Raw genomic sequence first — 25,191 nt, 5'->3', positions numbered from 1 at the left:
CGACACTGAGAAACTCACCATTACAGCTGCCTTAAAGCTACCACATTTGTCAAACAAGTAAATCAGCTGAGAATTTTATTTTCTGTGATTCCAATTCAGAATACCAGCCAACTAGTACTGAAATCCTAATGTTTAGCTGAAAAGGAGAGCAAGTGTTCTTAGTAGATCCTGTTTAACGGAAATGTATTTTTAGGAAGTAATTGTTACTGCTTTATTCTTTAAAATAATTCTACCAGCATGAAGCTTAACTTCAAGAATTGTATTTTCTACAGAATAACACACTCCCTGAAGAAAATTTTTGGCTCTTCAAGTAGAGAAAAATACATTCTCAAGAAAAATAAACAGAAATAACTGCAGTGCCAGAAAATTTTGAAGTCAAGTTCACTGAGACAGCTCTTCTCTGGCATTTTGTGATCCACATTGTCTAACACGTTCAATAATGAAAGTGAATTTGACATTAAATATTTCTTAAATTCTGTGAATGTGATAATATACTCAGGCATATATCAATCTTAACAGCAACAAGCAAAGGATTTGCCCAGAAACAGAAGTTCACTGAATGAATGAATGAATGAATGAATGAATGAATGAATGAATGAATGAATGGACATTTCTGCTCTGCGACGTTTTTACAAGTGGTTGATGCGGTTGTATCAGTGTTTTTATAGTGGTACACGCTATATACACAGTATAAAACCAGTGGTTTATATCAGTTGTGAACTTACAAGTGGGTTTATGTAGGAATGCATCTGCTATGCCTAAGGGAAAAACAAAAACCATGGACACACAATGCAACTTAATGCTCCAAGATTTGCTCTGGCATGGAAAATTTAACCCCACTTCAGTGCACGGAAGTTTTTTCCCAGGCAAAGTAGTTTTTCCTGGCACAGTTGTGTTTTTGCCCACAGACACCAGCAGACAGTGAGCTCCCATCTTTGAATTTGAGGTCTGGTTTCTTGGGCAGCTCCATTTATCTGATTAAACAATATATATTGTGTGCACAGAAAAACAGCAAGTGAATGATGTTGAGGTGCCAAAGGCTCAAAAAAAAATATCATTGGTTACCGTTGCTTTTTTGTGTATTTAGTCCTTCCTTTACTTAGTATGTGTATATATGTATGTAGTCCTTACTTCACCTTCCCATCAGGAATGCAGTAAGGAGCGCAAGGAGTGTGGAATCTTTTCCATTTGCATTCCAAAAGGAGGGGTTTGTTTTAGAAGCAGAAATTTCATGACACATGACTACAATTTGCCTTTCAGATACAGACATATGTTAAAAAAATCATTAATGCAACTGAGTGCTGACTTTAAAAGGAGTAAACGCCTCTTTACAAGCATTTGATTAAGTCTTGAAATAGTTATTTACTTTTAATGACACATTGCATATCTGTTAAAAGCTCTATTAAGATACAGTTACACAATATTAAAAGATTCTGACAATAATGTGGATGCAACAATAAAAGCCTGCAGAAATTCACTACGTATTGAGCTACAGTAATATTCTTAGCTAGTTGTTATTCATAAAACACGGTTGTGAATTATATCTAAATGGTTTTACTCAGCTCGTTTGAACCATTTAGTCAGGGGAGACAGTTCTGCATATCATTCTCCTATGGAAATGTAATTCGGTAAACAAAGCAAATGAAAAGAAGGGAAATTAAATAAGCCTTTCAAATGAAGCAGTCTTCTCATTCTCTCATTTAATATTCACAGAAACGGGAAAAAAATAGAAATTATGTTAAGTCTGAGCAAGAAGCTGTGTACGGCAACATGCTGTAGCTGAGCCACCTACAGTATCCATCTCATTTGTTTTTCTACTGGACGCAGAAACTGCAAAATAAGAGCCATTACACCTCCTACCATAGTAGGAAGTAAATGTAATTTCCATAGATAACATCTTTAAGAAAAACTGTCTAAAATGTCAGTGGCTTTTAGACTAGGAGGAAGAAGCAAAAACTTTGTCTATCTAAACAGTTTATGTTGTGACCATCGCTGTGACAAATCCATCATCCCCAAAAAAAACAATAGCAAAAACGAAGCTGGTAACAGAATGTGTTAAAATGCCTCATATTTGTTCCCTTTGTTTGCTAGAAAGAGGAAAAAAAAAAAACAGGGAACAGACACTTTTTTTTTAATCCACTAATCTAAATTTCATCACGTCAGTATGTGTTTGTTTCAGCTAATGTCTTTCACAATCACTTGGGACTGGTTATCTGGGAGATTTTAGGTGCAAAGCGGCAGCATATCAAGCGCCATTTCTCCACGGGGAAGGTTTTGAATTTTTTTCAGTGATGGAGAACAGGATTTTCCTTATCACCCTTGGAATGGTTTTCCTTGTATCTTTTCTATACTTCCACTATTTTTTAAATTATCTTTTATCCTCCACTGCCTACCCACCCCACAAATCCAGCAAATTCAACTTACTATCCTTTTCCCCACACTTCAGCCTCTTACTCCAGTAACTCATGCTTTTTCTATTGGGCACCCTTGTTGAAGCAGCGAGTTTAGCTCACTATGGCTATGGAAGCCATCTCTCCTGCAGTTTGTCCTACATGGAATTCCTTGTGTCACGTCACAATTTTCGTTTGGTCCAGTTTTCTGCATGCTGCTGATGCTGGTGTATGCAACTACATTGTAATTCCAAATCTGTACTCACCGTCTCCAATATCAGGACAAACACAATATGTGGGAATTAAAGAGAAAATAGCTGAAAACTCTATACAAAGAAATTTCTAATGGCTCTTTGTAATTCATGGAAACCAACATAATGCTGTCCTCATTGAGGGAAAAGTGTGGTATCAGCGGGGTTATGAACCTCACTACAAATGTCCACAGTAAGATTGTGAAAAAGTCTGGCCATGCAGCTGAAGCTGATTCCCAGCTCAGAAGACCAGGGAGTCCTGGTGAAGGTTGTGATTTACTGGAGCGGTGTGGTGTGATGATTTCTGGACCTGGTATACAAACATGTGGATGGTTAGATGGAATAAAATGCACCCTGTGTTGGAAATTTGGTTTTGCTCACTTGCCTGAGCTTTCATATGGCTTCCTCCATATCTTGTACTGGTTAATCAGGCAGCGATATGGAAACTGAAGCACATACCTTTAGACAAGGAGTAGGGTTTATTTTCGTAAGTGGCTTCAGTGTTAATTAAGGAAAGAGCAGTAAGTGACAGAGGTGAATGATAGGCTTTAAGCTATAGATTTTGAACTCTGCTTTTTTTCATGCTGATTTATCCAAATTGGAAGAAAATACATAATATAGTCAAGCAGTAGAATTCCAGGTGTTATCTTTCACAATAATAATTTGTATGGTATCCGTGACAATACCTGCATTCCTTTGAGATCAATACATGACTTTGAGAGAGGACACATGTCCTTCTCATGTTTCCAAATTGTGGTTCACTGAATAGCAGCTTGGCAGAGACGCTGTATTGGACCACAAAAGACGGATCTTGACCAATATTTTTGAGAAAGGCTGCCTTTATTTAAAGTTCTTAGTCTACATTAATGACTTAAATTTAAAAATTCTCCAGCTGAAAACCTCACAGTTACCATTCAAAGACATTCGTGGGGAGGGGAAGGCGGAAAGAGGGAGGAAATCAGGTATTATGCTGAAAACCGCAGCCTATGAAAATGTTGAGTCTGGCCTACAAATATGCCGAAGGTTGAAAGCATTTAGATCTGGATGTTGGATCGGCCGTTGGAGTGAGAGGCTCTAAGCGTGGGATTTCAGTCAGAATCCAAACCTGGGTTTGATTCCAAGGGCACACAGCTGAAATGCTTGAACTGGGTGTGTTTTTAAGGAAGGCAGGTGGGGGGAAAGTTAGTTAAAATCAGCCTGCAATAAGGCTGGGTTAATTAAACCATTATATTCTGTACTTTTGGAATGGTGTCATTAACTGTATTTAACATTACAATTTTACTATATTCAGGACATATTCCACAGAATACCTCTGAAAGTATCATAATTTAAGATAATGGTGCTTAATTACTTACCCATTTTTAGCTGCAAAGTACTTTTATCATGTAATACCACCCAGTCTTCAAAAATACTGTAAACTGCCTTCCATTTTAATTATGACAGTTCTAGATTTTGTTTAGGCCACTGATGAGAAAGTCACAAAAAGGATGGGATCGGCTACCATGGAAACGGTGAAAGCAGAAGAGCACCAGCAGCATTTCTCAGGGGCTAGGACTAAAAAAGACATTCTGCAAAGAGAAGGTAATTGAAAGACATTTACATCACAGCGGATGGCTTCCATGCATTCCTGCCATACCAAGGCAACACATTCCTGGCATAGATTGCAAGGAGCCTCCACGTACACCCATGATGTACAGCAGAACAGGCATTGTCTGGAAACAAATACTTAGGAACAAGGAGGTATAGACATGTTGCAATCGAAAACGGAAGAGAGTAGAAAGTATGGTGAAGGGGAAGAAAGTGAGGGGAAATGAGAAGCTGTGGGGGGCCTATATGTGTGAATGAGAGGGAAAAGGACTGTTTATGGAGAGAAAAAATACAAACAAAATGGACAATACCAGACACAGAAGAAAGTGAAGTTTGACAGATAGGAATATGAGGAGGGTAGAAGACTGAGAAGTAACCATCCTCAGTACACAAACAGCTGCTCTGGAAAGCTGCTTTCCTAGCCCACAGGGATTAAGACAAAAAAAGATGGACTTATTGCATGAAAATTGAGATCCAAGTTAGGCATAAAGAAAAATTCTACCATTTCTATGGAAATGGTAGAATTTCATATTTTTACTCTGGACAAGATTACAGATTGAAAGATTGTTGAGTGTCCCTTACAGCCTGTTTTCTGTGATTCTGTGCTAATTATTATGGAATCTGGGCATTAGTTGTGATGGGAAGGAGCTGGGGGACTGGGGAGTGAGCCCTTCTTTACCGGAACACATAAATTACACAGTAGGAAGAGAAACTTAAAGGAGGGTCTGCTGCAAAAATAAGGTAGGAGGATGTTAGGACAAGACAGATGGTAGGAAGAAGGAAACGTGAGCAGTAGAGAGTCAGGAAGAATATGAGGCTTTTGACTGAAGGCACACATGAGCAGAGGGGATAATTGGCCAAAACCCACAAATGCTAAACTGAAGAAGATGTCTAGTGCAGAAAGGAGCACAAGCAAGAAGTGGGCTGAGAAGCTTCAGGCAGTGCTGCAAGAACACCACACTGAAGCACAGCAAAGGTGGCTTGGGAGCCCAAAGAAGACCCAAGAAGCAACACCAAGGAAGCGTCAGTTCTTCAATGACAGCACAGGTGTCCATCATCTCCTTCATTTTCTCAGCTGAAGATACTCAGCTGTATTTCATACAATTTTTAAATTGTGGGAATAATTTATCAGGAGGCCTTCTTTTATTAAATGTTCAGGAAACGCACGTGCAAAATCTGCAGAAAGCAACATGTTGCTGTTACAGCAGGCTGGCTTGAGTGTCACTGAAAGAAGTCAATAATGCAGACATGGTAGCAGTATGTTTTATTGATTCTTTGCTTAAAACTTCTCTAAGAAAAATACTTTATACAATGGGAATTTCCTGCTATTAATAAAGATGTGATAAAACAAGAAAAAAACACCCATATAATCATACACTCTCCCCATTTGAAAGCACGTTAATGCAGATTTGCAGGTCTACTTCTCTGTGAGCATCTCCTAAGACTACAGAAGTATTGTTGGTATTTACGCTGATTCGCTGCTATCCCAAATGTTGCATATGCTCTATAGACTGTTGTTGTGAGTCACGCAAGAAATTCTGAAACATTTGGAAATATACCCAGTCATCTGCTTGCTACAGAAATATTGCTAACAGATTCTTCGCTCTCTTTTATCTCTACAGTCTTTATCACCCTTGTTATTTTCATGCAACTTCCTCAGGGGGAGATGACTCAGCCGAGAGTAAACTATAATGCTCCATTGGCACCAATGGCCATATGTTCTGGTAATCAGGTACTGCGTCCCCTCATCTTTGACAAAGCTATCATCTACTGCATGGGTTTTTAATTGCACCCAGAGTACTACTCCGTACTACACACTAGTGCAAATGTTAACATAAACAGAGCAAACGGCTACAAAACATGACCAGTAAAAGGCACGATCATACATACAGCCCTCCTTCCAAATGTCAGTTCTCCAAAGCATCAGCATTCCCTCTCTGACCGTGCACCTTTCAGCCTGTCTCCTGCCTGACCACTCTGGGAGGGAAGATGAGCTTTTCCCTAACAGTGAACAAATCCAGGATCAAGAATGACGTTTAGCCAAGGACTCCTTCCAGTAAAACAAACCTCACTCAATCTCCTCTGATTTACCTGAGTGCTAATCAGTTTACACCATGTCCCCAACAGGCTGTGTGGCACCTGCACACCTTTGAGGATTTGGAGCTTCATCCAAGCCCCAATTCCTCATGGAAGGTGGGGGGAAGGGGTTGGGTTTGGGGTTTTTGTACTCACACACAGGTGCATGCACGCTGTTGTCTAGTGTCCTTTCTTCTCAGACAGAAAGAGACAGCAGTTTTACTGTTTCCTGCCAGTAACCGCTGCCGTTTCTCTCGGTCAAGCAGCCTGAAGGCAGCAAACACATTTCAGAGGCTCAGCGTGGACATGAGAGTTTCATCCCTTACCCAGGAGACGGAGCACTTCTGTAGTCCATTGCTGCCAGACAGGTAAAAATACTGGATGCATAGAGCATATAAGCCAGCTGTAAAGTCTATCATTAATGCTTCTGGCCACTTTTACAAACTTTTTTTTTTTATTTTAAGCATCAGAGTGTTTTTCACAGTTGTTTAAATTGCAAGTCTGTAGCGACTGACACAAAAAATAAAAGATGGCTTCAGCTGCCAGAGATACGACTGCTAAGTGTTCAGATATGTGAGATGCCATCTTAGGATGAAAGAAACAAAGGAAAAACATTTTCAATTTACCTTGTGACTACTAGGTAATTGGCTGACATTTCAAAACCTGTGTTCACCCATCTTGCATTCTTCATACTAAAATGAGAGATATTGAAAACACTGAAGAAAATGTCTTTTCAGGCATAGGAAGAAACATGATTTGAATTTATTTTGGATGGAAATGACAAGAGCGTTTAGGTTTCATTTATGAGTCAGAGAACCTCAAAGACCATTTGTACACAGTTGTATCGTGTCCACGGAAGCCAAGCCTGCGACTCAACGGCTGGCTAGAAAAGCTGTACATAAATAACCTACTGAGGACACCCTCTGTGCGGTGACAAGGCTTCTATTCACTTCAGTTCACTGTTCAGACAACATCACAGCTGCCAGCTGACTATAGGTACGAGCTTTAGGGTAGAGGACCTGCGATGTGATGTACAGCTGGAAAGCAGGAGGTGGTGGAGCAGCGCCCCGGGCTCAGCCGCTGGTGGGCAGAGGCCTCTGACAGCTACGCTCGCCCCACCAACGCTGGGTCTGGAGCACCGTATCCTGGACAGGGCAGTGATGAATAATGGCGCGTACAGCAGATCTCCACGTGTGCCTGACTTCCGCAGCTGCACCGGCCCCCGAAAGCTAGGTGCTTACAGCATGCCATGAATATTTTTCATATTGCAGCAGAAACCAGCTGTTGCGTCTAGGCACCTAGGGAGTATTTTCAGTGTTCCAGATATGCACCTATCAAAGTCCCGTTGAAATTCTGTGAAATACTGATGGTGGAGTAAAATAAACAGGAAGAATAACAGAAAAAGTTGCCGCTTGCAAGACAAAAACAGAAACGAGAGGCGCTTCCGTCCTTACAGTTTGCACACGTGATTTGGGAACAAGGCTGGCGGCCAAAAGCTGCCCGATTGCGCCTATCAAGTGTCCCTGTGGTGGGAGGGAACGTCCTGAGGAGCTGGCTGGCCACTGACATTTGGAAAATGAATGAATTGTGCTTGCCAGGTGCTTGAGAACAACATTTGGCACAAAATAGCTGGCATGTCATGAGCTTGCAAGGCTGTGTTATTATTTCCTATTCTTCTAGACGTTCTCATTGAATCAGGGGACTAAACACAAGCCTGTTTCAGAGCACATCAGATATTCCAACGGGGGTAGTTACAGACGTATTTACAGTATATTAATTTTATTAACATATTTAACTAGAATGGAATTACACATGGGGTATTATCCCAGACAATGACAGCAGTGGAGACCTGAAATGCATCTGGAGTGCACGCTGTGGAGACACTGGGAAAAAATGAGAAAAGGTAAGAAAATGTGAAAAGTGGCATTCTGTTGTCCGTAGTGGCTGTATGGTTGCATCCTCCCGCATTTCTCTTACTGCCCAGAGCCTAAAAAATAAAATATATTAGTCACTTTTCATAACAGGAATCCTTGAACCTGTTGGAGATAACTCTGTTACTTCCAGAAGTTATGAAACGGGTGAAAGAATTTTGCAGACCTGAACTGCCATTGTTGTTTAGAGACCTGCTTTAACTAGGAATGGGATAAGCCCCTCTCTCCTCCCCACCCTGAACAGTTAGTTCCCTTTTGTTTTTTAAAATGCCACTCCAATATTTCTAACCTTAATACTCACTACAGCAGAAGTAGTTGAAACCAAGCATAAGATCAGATCTAACACAGCAGCCTGGCACACGTTGCTCCAGATCGGCCTTTAAATCCTTAGCAATTCACGTCTTTTAAAGAAGATGTTCTTTCCTGAAGAAGAGGCTTTGTTCCCGGAAGCCACAGGTGCTGCTCGTGGCACATCCACATCAGAGAGCCTGTTTTTGCCCACCTTTGCTGCATTACTCAAGTCACAAGACAGAAAGTTAATATTCTAGTTCAGTGGCAATGGTGATTAACCGATACCTTTTATAAACTGTGGAAAACACAATTGCAGTCAAACAAAATTACTCTATGGCTGAACAGGAGCTCTTACAAGCTGTTCTGCTTTCTCCAAGGAAAAATTACTTGATTTTGAAAGAATGTTGACTAGCGACTTTGGATGAATGGCAAAAGTAGAAAAGCCACACCAGAAACAAGAGCTACCTATTTCCTCCTGACACGTTAAGGTATACCTGTCTCACCTGACTTTCTTGAATTTTTCCGTATTCTTCAGTGATTAACACAATTTGGCTTTTTGGTCTTTAAAACAAAGGTGAATCAGCAATGCAAAATGTAACATTTTTATTACTGAATATGCAAGAGGTTCCACTCTTCACTGGTTTTCTTTTTAACTACTGAGGGACAAACTTCACTTAGGACATCGGTGCAAAATGTGCTGCACTGGCACGGCTCCCAAGAGAAGCAACAGAAGGGGTCGATAGTAAACATTCACACCATTCAGCCTGGGAGACTTCAAAGGGCTAAATTTTCACCCTCCTCATTAGTGATTTGAAAATTAGAAATGGCAGTCTTAACCTTAGCCTTTCCTCCATCTGCCTCTGGCTCACCAATAAATCTCTGATATTCACTGAAATGTACAGCTCGTTTAAGGCCACTGAGACTCTAGATGTTGTTTCTCCTTGACTTCACAGAGACTATTCTTGTCAGGATCATATGATTTCAAAATGACTACCCATCCACTTGAAAAGTTCATGTAGACCAAAACATTAGGTGACTTACCTTCTCCCACTGACGAATTTACAGGTTTCACCAGAAAGAATAGCAAATTTAAGCTTTTATACCATGTAAACAAAATCAGAGTATGTTAAGGGCATAAAAAAATTACTTGAAACCTAATAAAAAGATATAATTTATTACATTAATTCAATTGCATTGAGGATGTAATTAACATCTGCTTAATCATAGTGTTACCAGAACGAATGAATAAACAAACATTCATGCAAATGCAGGAATGCTCTCTTTAGGAGAGGAAGGGGTATATTCAGGACATTTTAGCTTGTTTGCTTAAAGATTAGATCCCAATCAAGATTAAACAATGAAATTAAATGAAATCTCTCAAATGTTGGTATTTTACTACTTTTGGAAAATAAATCCTTAATAAATCTGCTCCTAAACATTCAGCGGAATTCAAGTGGGATTTTGCAGAATCCCCAACTCTGGGCAGACACTATGGTAAATGTTGGGATGCTCATCCTTGAAGCAGAAACTGAAGCCTTTCTGCTAACATATTTGGGATAGAATTTGCAAAGGGACCTATATTTCACCGAAAGGGGAGGGACGTGAGCTTTTACGTGTTTGTGTAATTTTATAATATGTGATACTGATGGGATTTCAATTCTTGAGTGAGCACTTTTGCAGATTTTATACTTTTTCATACTAACAGGATCTGTGCCAATGTCAGTGTAGTCAAACATGAAACTTCAAAGCAACATCCTGGTTTTCTAACGCTACGAAGGCTGCTGCTTCTGCCTGGGATCGTCCGTCATCCTGCATTTTAACAAATACCTATGGAAACTCTCCTACACCGCTGGACTCCATGTACCGCTCCCATTTAAAGCTTAGCCCCTTGCAACATATCATTTAAGGAAAAAGCAATACAATTGGCATATTCACCATTTAAACCTTAAATGAAGTAGCTACGAAAGCAAGCAGGAAATGTTATTGTGGGCACCCGTACCAGAGATATCAAACAAAACCCTGAAGCAAGAAAGTAAAAATTTCTTCATAATTCTTGTAATCGATTATGTTTGCTCAATGGCAGAGAGTGCTGATCCCTCTGTTCTGGTGAGTAATCCCGTGAATATTCTCGTTAATCACAGCCTTGCTCTAGTAGGAGTTTGGGTGACCCCAAGTCCCATGTCTCCCCTACCTATCTTTCTGTGTGCCAGAGAGCTCAGGCTAATCCTGCTGGCGAGAGTCAGTCCTCTCTCCCCGCAGCCCGTGATGTGGTGAGCACTCCAGCCATTTGCCTGTCCAAATGTAATGACTGGCTTCACACACCTACCCAAAGGAGTGGAGTTGCCTAACATCTCGGGTGATTATTTTACGTGTCAGAGATTTCACTGATTCATGAGCAGAATTGTCACTAGACCTCAGTCCTCAAGTCACTGTCTTGCAATGGCCACATCCCCATCTCCTGCACAACCACTACCAAGGGACAAAAATGCTCAAGAGCAGCAACTAATCAAAGAGACTAGGATAACAAAACCAAGTATCAAATCAGAATATACCTACAGGTACGCCTATCAGGTTTACATGCATCAGTGGATCTGGGTCTAATTTATAAGCCATTGTACAAATTCAGATGCTAACTGCTCATTTTGTTTAAAAGCGCCAGTATCTTCGGCATCAGATGTGTCTACTTGCTCTTATATTAAGTGAAAGAGTAAATCAGAGGAATAATTCACTTCCTTTAGTCTTTTAAATATCTGTGTACATTTCTGTCTTACTCTTTGGCTTGTTTTGCCAAATTGTCTTATTGCTTAATTTTGACATTCATATGATGTTCCATACCTCCAAGTCTTTCATCCAGCTTCAGCCTCCTTGCTCCTAGAGCACCCTTTTTTACTTAGTGTTACCACTGCTGACCAGATTGTATTAAGCACCAGTTATGCTCAAGACTATTCTCTATCCCTTTCTTGTTGTGATACAGCATTCTCCGTTGTGACCTATGTTACACCTCCCAGGGATCTGACTTGCTCTAATGTCACCCTCTGCACTAGCTTTCATTTCTCAGCAGAAACACGCCCTTCATGCGTGCTGCTCACTACATAGCTTGCTTAGCTCCCTGTGCCCCCAAAACCTCCTCCAGTTACATCACGCTCAGTTAACTGCATCCTCTGACTCCTGGCTTTCCCCATTTTAGCTGTGAATTGACAGCTTTCTGGGTCAACTAAACCGTTCCGAGCTGCAGGACTGCAGGGCTCCATATTCAAACTTCTGTGGGACCAGACTCCAGTTACATGTTCTGATCTTGGTCTTTGGCTGGTCTTCCAAAATAGGGATCTTAAGGAATGATCATCAAAAGTCTGTGAAAAAAAATAAGTACAATAATGCTCTCTCTTACTTATCTTTACATCTGTATATATGCAGTACTAAATAATTATGAACCATAAGAAAACAATATGCAACAAGGCTTACAGAAATGCTGATTTTTTTTGTGAGGGAAAGGATGACTAGTTGAGATTTGGCCAAGGTGGATCCCCTGTTGCAGACCTTCAACCAGGTCCATGTGCTGCTCAGGAACTGGTTTGTGGAAGTCAAGCCTTGGGCCTGCCTAGTTGCTATCTTTGGCCAGAAACAAAAATAGATTTATGGGCTGGTCAGAGCTATGCAGGGCCTGCAGTAATTTTCAGTCAAGGCACAATACTACTACAACACCCCAAAGCGCTGGAGTTTGCACGGCATCCCCCCCACGCTCAGGAGCACTCTCTGCTTGCGGCCTTGATACTTGGCACTTAAAAATTGCTTTGCAAGTCCTGCAACCTCACCTGCAGCTGAGCTAAGAGGCTGCTGCTTCCAGCACCTAGAGTACATTAACAGGACAAGACTATCCGGGCCATGAAACCAAAGGGGTTCCTAACCTCCACTGAGGAAGGGGCCATGATGGGCAGCTTTGGCCAGCAACCTAAGATCAGCAGGTGTGAGAGAAACCAAAATTGCACAACACCCCTGCCTAGAAGGTCCCATGCTCCCCTAGCTACTCATCTCTGACTCCGTCCTACAAGGGGTTGTCCATACCATCCATGGCAGTGGCGGGGGAGAGACTCCAGCCCCCACACACTGTGTGCCAGCCTTTAAATGGAGACTTCATGCTGAGACTCCCTCCAGATGAGACAAGCTAAAGCTATTAAAAACAAACTTCATACACTTCACATTAGTCAGGCAGAGCTATACTGACCAATGCCCCCCACCGGCGTGGCAGCAGGGTGCTGGGCAGGTCTGCTCAGTGGTTACTTTCAGAGATAGTTGCACTCTTCACATGCTCATGTTTCTGAGACCTACAAATTTATTTCACATAGCCAGCACTCATCTATTTTCCATAGTATTTTGAAACTGCCTGGCATCAGAATTCTTACTATTTATAGTTTTACGTGCAACTTAATATTTATTTCAACCTCCAATAAGGATGCTTATTGTAAATGTCAGAGGATTATTTGCTATGGCAAATTAATTAGTTGCGTAAATGATTCTCTTTTTAGGGAGGAGAGACTGTTAATACTTGTTGGATTACTTGAGCATTACGATCCTTTGAAGTTCTTCAACATTTTTGGATATTTAGTTCAGGACCATGCAACTTTAAAGCAACCAGTGCAAATAATATCCCAGAGCTCAGGCATAAAGAAAATTATTTTGTTTAACTCAGGTATTAACAGTACTTTGGCTCAAATGACCATGCTGGTTGTGCTAAATTGTGATGAAATTCCAGTTGAAGCATGTAACATGGGAACGTTTTATGAATTTATTTTGATGAATGTTATTAGGGTGACTATTTGCTGTATTAATAATGATAGGACAACTAAAATAAAGTGTCACCAGCTGCTACTAACCAGCTAAACAACAGCAAATTTTTCCCCTTGTGCCCTAAAATAAATTTTAAGAAGAGAAGGATGAATACTGATAGATAGAAATTCACATTGTTTTGTACTTTAACTCCCTTTGATGTTTCTGGAGTGTAGTCACTTACGTTTTATTTGCATAAGATTAATGCATATGTGAATGAATGATGGCAGAGAAAACGTATAACTGGCAATACAAAAGTGTACAGTTTGCTATGAAATATGACAGGCCACATGCTCACAGCTAACACCACAAATAAAAAATTACAAACCAGCAACAACACCCAGCTGCTTGTTAAGCTGGCAAAGTACACACACAGCACAGATTTTCAGGTGCAGAGTGCTGGGGGTTTTATACATGACAATAGGGAAACCATGCCGACAAATTTATTGTCACTGGAGGCCCTGCTAAGCAGCCAGACATGCAGAGCAGTAGCAGAGACAAGATCCTGGGGTGGGATTGGATGGGACTGACTTAATACTTTTATTTTGTACAGCATACACTTCACTTGTAGAGCTTACAAGTAAATAATATTTACTTCTTTGTTACCATCATCTGGAGTCTATTTGAAGATGCAACTTTTTTTTTTTTCCAGTGTAATTTTACTTTATTCCTTTCCAGTTGAGAAACAAAGGATTCCTGTTTTTGTTTAGCAGACTCTGTCGGTCCACCCTACTTTTAGAAACCCCTTAAGAGCAAGAAGGATGGGAAGCTGTCAGGAAACGGCTCCAAAACCTGCTCCACTGCAAAGTGAGGCCAGGCTAGAGCAAACACATCTGAAGGAGCTTTCCCCGGTGGGGACGGTTGGGGTGGGTCTAATGATCAGCCCAGAAGAGCATGCAAGCAGGAAATCAAGGAAACAGATGGAGCCCTGAGACAGTGAGAGGGGAGAGCATAAAGCTGGTGAGCTAAGCAAATGGGCACCATTGTTTCCAAACCCAAGAAATGCTCCTACCGGAAAGATTACAGATTGCAATTAGCATTAGAGCTCTTCAGTGTCATGAAATCTCTGCACTCAGGGCTTCCATCAAGGGCTCTGGAAGCCCAGCTTCCCATCTTAGAAATTATGGAGCTGATAGGAGATTTTTGCCATAAGTTTTATCTGTCCCGAAAAATGTACTTAGCATAGCCAAAACACCATGTAGGAGCTCCCACCTGGGAGCAGACGTGTCCCTGGCAATTCCCCTGTCCACAGTTTCCTTGGTGCACCCGTGAGGGTGCTAGGCAGTGAGGACCCAGCTCAGAAACAGACTCTGGTCCCATGTGAGGACCTGTTTGAACTGAATTCAGTTCTTGTGCAATCATGGAGGGAACATGAAAGTTATCTTCCACCGAGGCCCTAAAGGGTGACAGGTTATCCACACCAGAGTTTTATGTTCACTGCTGGTATGTTCTGACCATTGTTTCTGCTTGTTCAGGGTCATGATTGCTCGGACTTACATTAGCATCAACACAGCTATGGTAGGAAGGAAAAAGAAAAACTGGCGCAGTCTGATTATATTCCGGTTCACACATAATCAGCAAAATAGTTATCTAGTACTGGGAATAATTAATGAATTTAAATCATTATTACAATTAGCATTACTTTATCGATACTGCTTGTTAACTTCAAACCATCCTGAGGCTCTGGCATAGTGTAGCACTGTTCAGGAAAACAAACAAATCGCTGGCAGCTCCGTTAAGCCAATTTTTCATCTCAAGGCTATTAAGGACTTCAGAGAAGTTGCATCCCCATTACTGAGATAAGAAATTGGATCATCAGCTGATCTGGTTGATTTGATTGGACATGGTCGCTTCTTTTCACAGCAAGTCTCCATCTAGCTGTGAAAAGAGAATCCTAAGAGATCTGAAAAGGCCTACTTGCAAATTAACAATAAAAGCTTTTGAGCCCATAAAGATGCTGTAAGTACTTAGACTAAAGTTATTGTGCAGAAAAGGACCAAGTTTATCACTCTAAGACCAAACTATATATTCTACATTCTGGATTTTTAAATATACCTTAATAGGTTTGAGTATTCCTGCCAATGACTACAGAAGTGTTTAAAGTACAGGCTGTTTTCTGGTGTCTCTGTGTTATATATTTCTAATGTATCAGCATAATTTAAAATGAGATATACATAAGCCGTGTCACAAGTATTCAGCAAGAAAGAAGCACGTAGCTCACACTGCTAGCAGAAAAAAGAATGGACATCAGCCCATTTTAAAAATAATATTTAGCAAGTAATGCAATGAATGCAAAAATTGCAAAGAATCACTCTGTAACAGCTACATAAATTTTCAGTCCCTTCAAGACTTACCAAATCTTTCCTGTTGACGGTATTTACATCCTAAGACCAGAGGAATGTAAAAACCCTTATAATTTTGACAGTGACTATTTCATCAAACATACATTTACATTTAAGTTAATATCTATTTGATCTCATCCTAAATCAGAGTCAGCTAATCATCTGAACATAATTTAGGAGGTTCTTCAGTGTCAGCTCTAAAAATACAATCTGTCTCTCTATTAATTATTTAAGAAGTCATATGTATTGGCCTGCAGTAAATAGAAGTACTGCTATATGAATAAAATAGCAAACTTTATTTCTAGCTATAGAAACAACAAGGTCCTAGGTAAACTCTTCCTGATTATATGGTTCATCCAAGGCAGATGGTATTGTCGCAAAGAATTATGAGTTTTGTAGCTTGACCTCTCCTGCAAATCAGTCTAGGATGAAAAATAATGAATTCCAACCAGCAGAGGTGCCTTTACTCTCAGCTCACACTCACAAACATGGAGATTTCTGCCAGAAACCCAGGACAGGTTCAGCTGCAAGCTACTATCTCTTAGCTTGTCAAAGCGATGCCATCAGGGAGCTTCATAGAAAACCAGTCTGCAAAGGCTCTCAAGGGATAAGCTCAAGAGGTTCATGCCCCTTTCTCACAGCTACAACTACACTGCACCAGCAGCACCTATGATGCTTTCAGGGCATCTGCTCAGCCTGGTCCCAAACCTCTCCAGGGATGCAAGTTGCCCTAGCTCATTAGGCAGCCTGCTCAGAAAGTCCTATGTGGAAAAAACCCAATGTTTGTAACGTCTAAATACATGAATGTTCACACATTTCAGATGAGATTACTTCAAATTCACTGGAGTGAACACTCAAGCAGAGTAAGTTTCAGAAAATCCATGACCAGTCCAAGATGAAAAATGGTTTAGAAACATTCTCATAAGCAGGCCTGTGATAAAGACGGGTAAAAAAAGGCCTGTCTTAGGGTAATGTTTTTCCAGCAGGTTGCCTGGTACAGTGAAAAGATGGTTCTCATCGAAAGGTTACACGTATCACCTCTTCTCTACCTTGTGACAGAGCCCCTGATAAAGGAATTTGGCAAAATGTTAGGCCACATTTATTCTGGGCTTGTGCTTTTAGAAATTTACTTTCCCCTAAGGTGTTCAATTTCTTAACATTTTCTTTCTATATTCCTCGAGTTATTCAATATAATGAAAAAAGCAAGATACTTAATAAAATATTTCAGATCTTCGTGTCTTATTTTAAATGAAAACACTGTGTAGGAAGAAAGGGGAACAGATGCTGAAGATACAGAGTCTCGATCGCTGCTAGCTGAAGTCTGACAGTTGTCATCAATATAGATCTCATGACGCTGCTCCCAAAATGGAGGGCAAACATATTAGCCAAAGTTTTTGTGTACATAACGTTGATATTCTTGCAGCAGTTTCAACTTAATATGTCATTCTGTACTTTCTGACAGAGACTGTTACGAAGGATGCTGTGAGCTTTCAATCTGTTGTTGCATTTCTTTCTGGAAGTGGGTGTATTTAAGTGATAGGCATCAGGGATAGATAAACAAAGGCAGAAATCTGAACAAACCAGTCTCATAACTGAGCAGTGCTGCATGCTCCGTGTAAAGTCTTTCTGTACACCCAAATCTCAGGCACACTTTTCCCACAAAGTGTAGCATGTTGTTACTGTCCTTACAACTAACGTAGGCAAAAACACGTAGTCCTTGTTCAGCAATGCATCTGGGGACACAAGCAGTTGATCACTGAACCAAGAGCAATCAAATTCTCGGTATTACCAGGCTGGTGCTTTCATGCTCAAAACAGCACCAGAGAAATTAATTCAATGCCAGCATTGCTAACTGGCATCAGCAAACTAGCTCACTGGCAGACTTGTGTTGAGTATTTATATTGAACCTTTTTCTAGTCCTGTCTTTGGTAATATGATTTTTTTAGTAAGATGCAGTGCATCCTCAAAATAAAGCACTTCCTCAAAGCTATATATTTTTAGTCTCCTTCGCAAATGCTATGTTTTAAAATAGCAATTTACCTCTACGTCTAGAATAGGAACCTCTACCAAAATCACATCTACTAGGCCGGTTTCCTAGAGAAAATACAAATGCACCCTGGGCATGCGAGTGTGAACGCAGCCATTAAACAACCCATTTAACCACAACCCCTTCCACATTCACTTTGAAAGTTGCATTCCTGAACAAAATTAAGAATCTGAGTGGGACAGCGTATAAGCATGCTCCCATTTAGAGCACCATGATCAGACTTACAGGTCACTTCAATGCCGTGGAATGTGATCGTTGGCTGATATGTGGGGTCTGACAGGATCCTATAATGGGATTTTCGTAACTCTCTTGAAATAACCCAAAGGTAATGCCCACCAAGAAAAAAAGAATAGAGAGTGAAAGTTGTTTGGCAAAGTAAATCAATGTCAGATTGATTTCTAGGTGTTTGCTGCCAGCTTTCTACAAAAGTCGTTACATTACTGGCTTCCTGGAAACTAATAAGAATCCAACAGAAATTGGAGCTTTTTCTCCAGCTAATTTCAAAAGGCACAGTCTCCCAGTGATAGCACAATATGTTCATCTTCAAATCCCAAAAACTATAGAAGAGTGGGACCAGCTTTAGTTTAGGCTCAGGGAAAAGTTGAATTTAGGTGAGGAAAGCTGTTCCTCCCCTCTCCGAGTCGGTCAGCTGTCTACGGCACCAAAGCCCACGCAGTCACAGCCAAGCAAGTGCCAGTGGTCCTTCTGCAGACATGAAAGAGGAGAGGACTCTCCATCAGCCAACTCATTCTAAGAATTTAAAACACCTTTCTCAGGATGAGGTGAAACACTCTCCACATCCATCTGTCCCATAAGCCTGTGCTTAAATGCAGTTAATCTCTCTGGAAGTGTCCATCCACAACGAAATGTAAGCCATGGGTTTCTCCTGGCCTCAGAAGTTGAAAAAAAACCCAGCATTTAGGATAGGATCCTCGATTACTATTGTAGGCACAATTTTCTGGAGTTAAATATGAACTTTCAGGAGAAGCTTAGAGGAGAATGGCTAGGCAGCATGCTGGGGTCATGGCCACAAAAGGACCAATCAATCAGCACCGTGTCTTTGGGAGCTTGGTACCCTGCGCCTTGCCTGGAGATGGCTGGAGAAGTCCAGCCATCAAACCCCGCATCAACCTCACAGGCACAGCCCTGAGAGTAAGGCTTTGGACTCCAACCTTTTTACACTACCTATATGTCAACCATCCAGCTGTCAGCTCGCATTTTCCTATTACAAGTCTTGGGATATTTCATATTCACAGCTATTTAGTTCATATCTGCTAGGACTAGACACTAGACAGTGAGACTTCAACTCCTGAAGCAGCTCAATTGCATTAAAAAAATAAAAAGAAAGAGGTTGTTTGTCTCTTGTGGTTACAAGGAAAAGGGAGAAAACATGGCATTTTCAAGCTCAAAATCCAGGAAGCAAAAAAAATCTATGATTTTAGTGTATTTCAAAATGTCATAATTTTAATGTCCTGATTCATGCATTTTGAATGTCTAGGGATGGCAATTCTATAATGAAAATACAGACTTCTAGCTCACAAGCTGTACTTAAAAGGAAACAAATTTAATCAGCGAAAAAGAACACTTAATATGTTTCTTAAAAAAATGTGGAAACAGTGTCTCTGTTCATATTTTGCTGTCAAACCAGTGCAACTCTAACATAAACAACAAGCAGCACATCCTGAATTCAGCTTTCACTTCTTAATGCATTATGTTCATGCCTCAATAATTAAAATGCCAAATACTGTATTCATTTCTTAATCCTACTGGCTTATTGTTTTTAAGGCTGAAGTAGAACTTCCACAGATGTCAGTAAGACCAGCAAACAACAAAGTGGTTTCACAACTGGGCTGAAGTGTTTAAATCCCTTGCCCCTCCGCCTTTTTTTTTAAAGAGGACTGCAAACTTTCTTGGGAAAGATTATGATTCATTTCAAATATGAAAAGCTCCTACCGTTCTGTTCCAAAAAGAGACTTTTTTTTCCCTATATTACAGTTTCCCAAAACATTGAGATACATTGGTAATTAATCTGGAGGTTTCAGAGTCAATATGTTAACAAAACCAGATCACAGAATCACAGACTGACAGGGGTTGGAAGGGACCTCTGGAGATCACCTTGTCCAACCCCCCTGCTTGAGCAGGGACACACAGAGCAGGGGGCACAGGAACGCATCCAGGTGGGTTTTGAATGTCTCCAGGGAAGGAGACTCCACAACCTCCCTGGGCAGCCTGTGCCACTGCTCTGTCACCCTCACAGGAAAGAAGTTTTTTTCTCATATTGAGGTGGAACTTCCTGTGTTCCAGCTTGTGCCCATTGCCCCTTGGCCTGTCATTGGGCACCACTGAAAAGAGTCTGGCCCCATCCTCTTGACACCTGCCCTTTAGATATTTATAAGCACTGATAGGATCCCCCCTCAGTCTTCTCTCCTCCAGGCTAAAAAAACCTAGGTCTCTCAGCCTTTCCTCATAAGGGAGATGCTCCAGTCCCCTGATCATCTTTGTAGCTCTCTGATGGACTTGCTCAAGCAGTTCCCTGTCCTTCTTAAACTGGGGGGCCCAGAACTGGACACAGCACTCCAGATGTGGCCTCACTAGGGCAGAGTAGAGAGGGAGGATAACCTCCGTCGACCTGCTGACCACACTTCTTTTAATGTACCCCAGGAGACCATTGGCCTTCTTGGCCACGAGGGCACAGTGCTGGCTCAGGGTCACCTTGCTGTCCACCAGCACTCCCAGGTCCTTCTCAACAAAGCTGCTTTCCAGTAGTTCAGCCCCCAGCCTGTGCTGGTGCATGGGGTTGTTCCTCCCCAGGTGCAGGACCTTGCACTTGCTTTTGTTGAATTTCATCAGGTTCCCCTCGGCCCAGCTCTCCAGCCTGTCCAGGTCTCGCTGGATGGCAGCACAGCCTTCTGGTGTATCAGCCACTCCTCCCAGCTTGGTATCATCAGCAAACTTGCTGAGGTTACACTCTGTCCCTTCATCCAGGTCATTGATGAATACGTTGAACAGGACTGGGCCCAGCACAGACCCCTGGGGAACACCACTAGTTACGGGCCTCCAACCAGGTTCTGCTCTGTTGATCAAAACCCTCTGAGTTCTGTTGTTCAATCAGTTCTCAATCCACCTCACTGTCCTCTCATCTAACTAAAACTTCCTAAGCTTGTCCATGAGGATGTTATGGGAGACAGTGTCAAATGCCTTCTAAGTCAAGATAGACAACATCCACTGCTCTCCCTTCATCGACCCAGCCACTTACACAATCATAGAAGGCTACCAGGTTGGTCAAGCATGACCATCCCTTGGTGAATCCATGTTGACTGTTTTGATAACCTCCTTTTCCTCTACATGCCTAGAGATGACCTCCAGGATGAACTGCTCCATCACCTTTCTATGGATGGAGGTGAGGCTGACTGGCCTATAGTTTCCTGGGTCCTCCTTCTTGCCCTTGTTGAAGATTGGAGTGACAGATTTCTAATAATATTTCAAAGGACAAAGAATAATGCTTTACTTTTGTCTTCTCATTTCAGAACTCCTGAGCTTCAGAATACACACATGTCCTGCACCTTATCTGTATCCCCAGTGTTACAAAACAGAGTTCTGCAACTTATTAATAATAATAATGAAAACAAGCCTGTCTCTCAATAATGCTGCCAAGATTCCTGATAATCTGTGTATTTTTTGCATCACCAATGAGCCCTGAGCTGACACTTTGCAAGATCACAGCAGGTCCCTAAAAATCTCTTTCTAATAGGTTATGCAAGTTTGATGCGTGGATATAGTTGAACCTCCTTTTCCCTGTGTGCGTGTTTTGCCCTTATCAGCGCTGAATCTCATCTGCCTTTTTTGACTTGTTACTGTGAGATCTTGTTGTGGCTCTTCATAATCAATATTTTAGAGTCTTCTGGATAATTTTATATCGTTTATAGCCATTATCACTGCTATTCTCCCCATTTTCTCACCAATTTAGGAATATATTGAGGTGCTAGTGATTTCTCACCATTGAGCTGCCTTCACTGTGTAAACTGGTTGTATACATAGTCTCTGCATCCCAAATTTAAAATGTTGGGTGTTTTTTTTTAACCAAAGAGAGGATCAGAAGTTACTTGCTAGCAAACTGATAAAGTTGTAGTACTCTCTTTTGTCCGTCTGTCTGTTCCCCAAATGCATGATAACCGGTGACATTTTGAAACTTAGAAGAATCTAAGACCAGGAAGCAGGTGGGGGGGGTGCTGTAAATTTGAAGATTTTTCCTGTTCACAAAAAAAATACTTTTCTGCTCTCATTTATGTTCACAGTCCTGCAAATGCTTCTGTTTAGATATTATCACCAGAATACAGAGTATCAGAGAGATGAAGGACAGCTCTCCCTCTATTTATGGCAAGATCTAAAGAGAAAAATGTTGGATTTTCCTGTACTATGGGGCTCATAGCATTAACAAGCCCAAGAGCTCACTGAACATAATTGTTTTTTGTTTTTCTAACTTGCTGTTCACCAACACCTAGGAGCTCAAAGACTGCTCCCAAGGGATCTGAAAGGATTATTTTCAGTAGAGTTTACTCTATGGAGTCTGACCCAACACTGGGAAGTTTCAAGGGGATATAAATATAAATATAATAGACCAATTTGGAGGCGCTTGTACAGCATAAATCAGAAGACAGGCAGAATAGAGGGCTAGGATACAGCTAGTGGTAGCACTGAGTAGATAGAACACAGATAAGGAGAAACCTGTGGATTGGAAAGACGTTCCCATTTTGCATAAGTCTCAACTCTGGGTTTATGCTGCTTGACCTGTGAGAAGAAGTACTACAAACAAGTAAATACACAGGAGGGGCAGAGCTTTGCAGTAACGTGCAGAAGCTCTGAGGGTTGGTGCCAGAGCTGAGGGTAGATGTCACACTTCCAGCGTGCCCCTCAGTACCTCGCCAGTCCTTCAGTTCCTGGGTTTTTCTGCAAAGTCTGGGAGTCTTGTTTTTCAAGGCATCACTCTCGTAACAACCCATTGCTGGGCTTCAGCTGCTGCCTGCTAGCTCTGCTGGGGACTTACCTGGTCTGTTCGTCAGCAATCTGCCTGCTAGCCCCAGAGAAAAGCAAGTGAAGAAGATAAATAACTATAAGGGGGAAAGGGGGCATGGAGGGGAGGACTAAGATATTTTTTCTGTCTGGTGTAAGACAGCTGATCTGTTGTAACAGTTCTTTATAACCTCTGAAAAATATAAAGTGACATGTAAGATGCAAGAGATTTCTAAAGATACATTATGAGAAACTACAATTAATTCATGCTGTGTCAATTGGAATTGGAGTCTAGCCCTTGTCTTGAGCTGTAAAAGCAAGAAAACCCAACCCCTAATTACTACATGCTGTTTCTGCTGCAAGAAATACTGTGGGGTTTTTTTAAAAATAATTGATAGTTTTGTCATTCGTGTAACTTAAGCCTTCAACCCGTCGATGAACCAATTGTTCAATTAAGTTGTCTCTTGACTTCCCAAGCTTGTCAGTTGAGCAAAATCATGCTTGGCTTCTTCCCCATTCACTATGGGGGCTTACAGTTATTTTTGTTTCAGAATCAGTACATTTCTAATATCTGGAGATACATGTTGTAGGAAGAAGGTTATGCTTTGCAGTTCACTTACTCCAGTGGAATTTGATTCCATCACATGAATCAGAGAACCAGAAATCACTGATGAACTGAGTGTATTAAATTAGTGTTCTAACAAGCACATTTCTGTGTGAAAAAAAATAAGCCAGTGCTCTCTATTTAGGCTTAAAATATAGGAGGAAATGTCTTCCTGAGAATTTAACACTATGAATTTGAGAAAAATAAACTAGAGTTGCACTGAGTATTTAGAACAGACAAATGGCCTTTCAGTCACTCCTGAACATTACCACTATTTTCCGAAGTAAACACTGTAATTTAGCGGTTATTAGATGACGTGGCTGACGCACCACGTCATGATCATGGCAGTCCAGTCGTAAGCCTGAACTGTGTGACATGCACAACAAGTGCACAGCAGGGCAGAAAAGCTGAAACCTGCTAGTGAGGGGCCAGAGCTGGTTTTGGGCACTGCCATGTGCACAAATCCTACCCCTGCTCTCCAACCACAGCAGGACCAATGCCCAGCACATATGTTCACCAGGTCATTGGTTTGACCTCCTCGCAAGAGCTGGGCAACCCATGGGGATCCCCATGACTGGTCCCCAAAGTTTGATGATGTCCCTTGTTCCAATAGGCTGACTCCAGGATAAGCGGCTGTGCATGGGACGCCTCAGGGGTCAGGAGCCCTCCCTCCTTCACCCCATGCACACCTTTGCCTATTCTCTCACAGCAGAAGTGAGAATGAACCAACTGTTTTTAGTTACAGTAGGATATTTCCTTAAGACATAACTGCTGAATCATAGAATCATAGAATGTCCTGAGTTGGAAGGGACCCACAAAGATCATCAGTCCAACTCCTTTCCCTGCACAGGACAACCCCACATTCACACTGTGTGTCTGAGGGCATTGTCCAAGTGTTTCTTGAATAGCTTCAGGCTTGGTACTGTGACTGCCTCCCTGGGGAGTCTGTTCCAGTGCTCCACCACCTTCTGGGTGAAGAACCGTTTCCTAATATCCAAATTAAACCTCCCCTGGCACATCTCCCTGCTATTCCTTCCGGTCCTGTCATTGGTCACCAGAGAGAAGAGACCAGAGCCTGCCTTTCCTCCTGTGAGGAAGCTGCAGACCATGATGAGGTCTCCCCTCAGTCTCCTCTTCTCCACGCTGAACAAACCAAGTGACTTTAGCTGCTCCTCATACAGCTTCCCCTCTAAACCCTTCACCAGCTTCCTGGCCCTCCTCTGGACACTCTCTAGTAGCTTTGTATTCTTAACGTACTGTGGCTCCCCAAACTGCCCACAGCACTCGAGGTGAGGACACACCAGCACAGAGCATAGCGGGACAATCCCCTCCCTCGACCGGCTGCAATGCAGGGCTTGATGCACCCCAGGGCACGGTTGGCCTCTTGGCTGCCAGGGCACAGAGTTGGCTCATGTTCAACTAGCCATTGGCCAGAACCCCCAGGTCCCTCCCTGCAGAGCTGCTCTGCAGCCTCTCGTTCCCTGGTCTGTATGTACATCCAGGGCTGCCGTCCCCCAGGTGCAAAATCCGGCACTTGCCCTTGTTAAACTTCATACAGTTGGTGATGGCCCAGCTCTCCAGTCTGTCCAGATCTCTCTGCAGGGCCTCTCTGCCCTTGAGAGTGTCAACAGCTCCTCCCAGTTTTGTGTCATCAGCAAACTTAATTTGTATTCCTTCAAGTCCTGCATCCAAGTCATTTACAAAGAGATTAAAGAGTACCGGCCCCAAGATGGATCCCTGTGGAACCCTACTAGTGACTGGCTGCCAGCCTGATGTAACCCTCTGAGCCCAACCCAGCAGCCAGTTGCTCACCCACTGCATTACGTGTTTATCCAGCT

General features: G+C 41.9%; 1 protein-coding gene across 1 annotated transcript in view; it reads left to right on the top strand.

Moving 5' to 3' along the window:
• Positions 1-1,477, top strand: part of JPH1 (junctophilin 1) — an 88,278-nt gene extending 86,801 nt beyond the window's left edge. Inside the window, exon 6 of the mRNA XM_075085267.1 lies at positions 273-1,477. The gene's annotated coding sequence lies outside the window, so the exon portion shown is untranslated. The remainder of the gene's footprint in view (positions 1-272) is intronic.
• Positions 1,478-25,191: the final 23,714 nt, after the last annotated feature.

Source organism: Phalacrocorax aristotelis, chromosome 2 (assembly GCF_949628215.1).
Source record: "Phalacrocorax aristotelis chromosome 2, bGulAri2.1, whole genome shotgun sequence".
In the NCBI taxonomy this organism is placed as follows: domain Eukaryota; kingdom Metazoa; phylum Chordata; class Aves; order Suliformes; family Phalacrocoracidae; genus Phalacrocorax; species Phalacrocorax aristotelis.
Note: the sequence above shows the minus strand (reverse complement) of the source record. Positions and strands in the feature narration are given on the sequence as shown.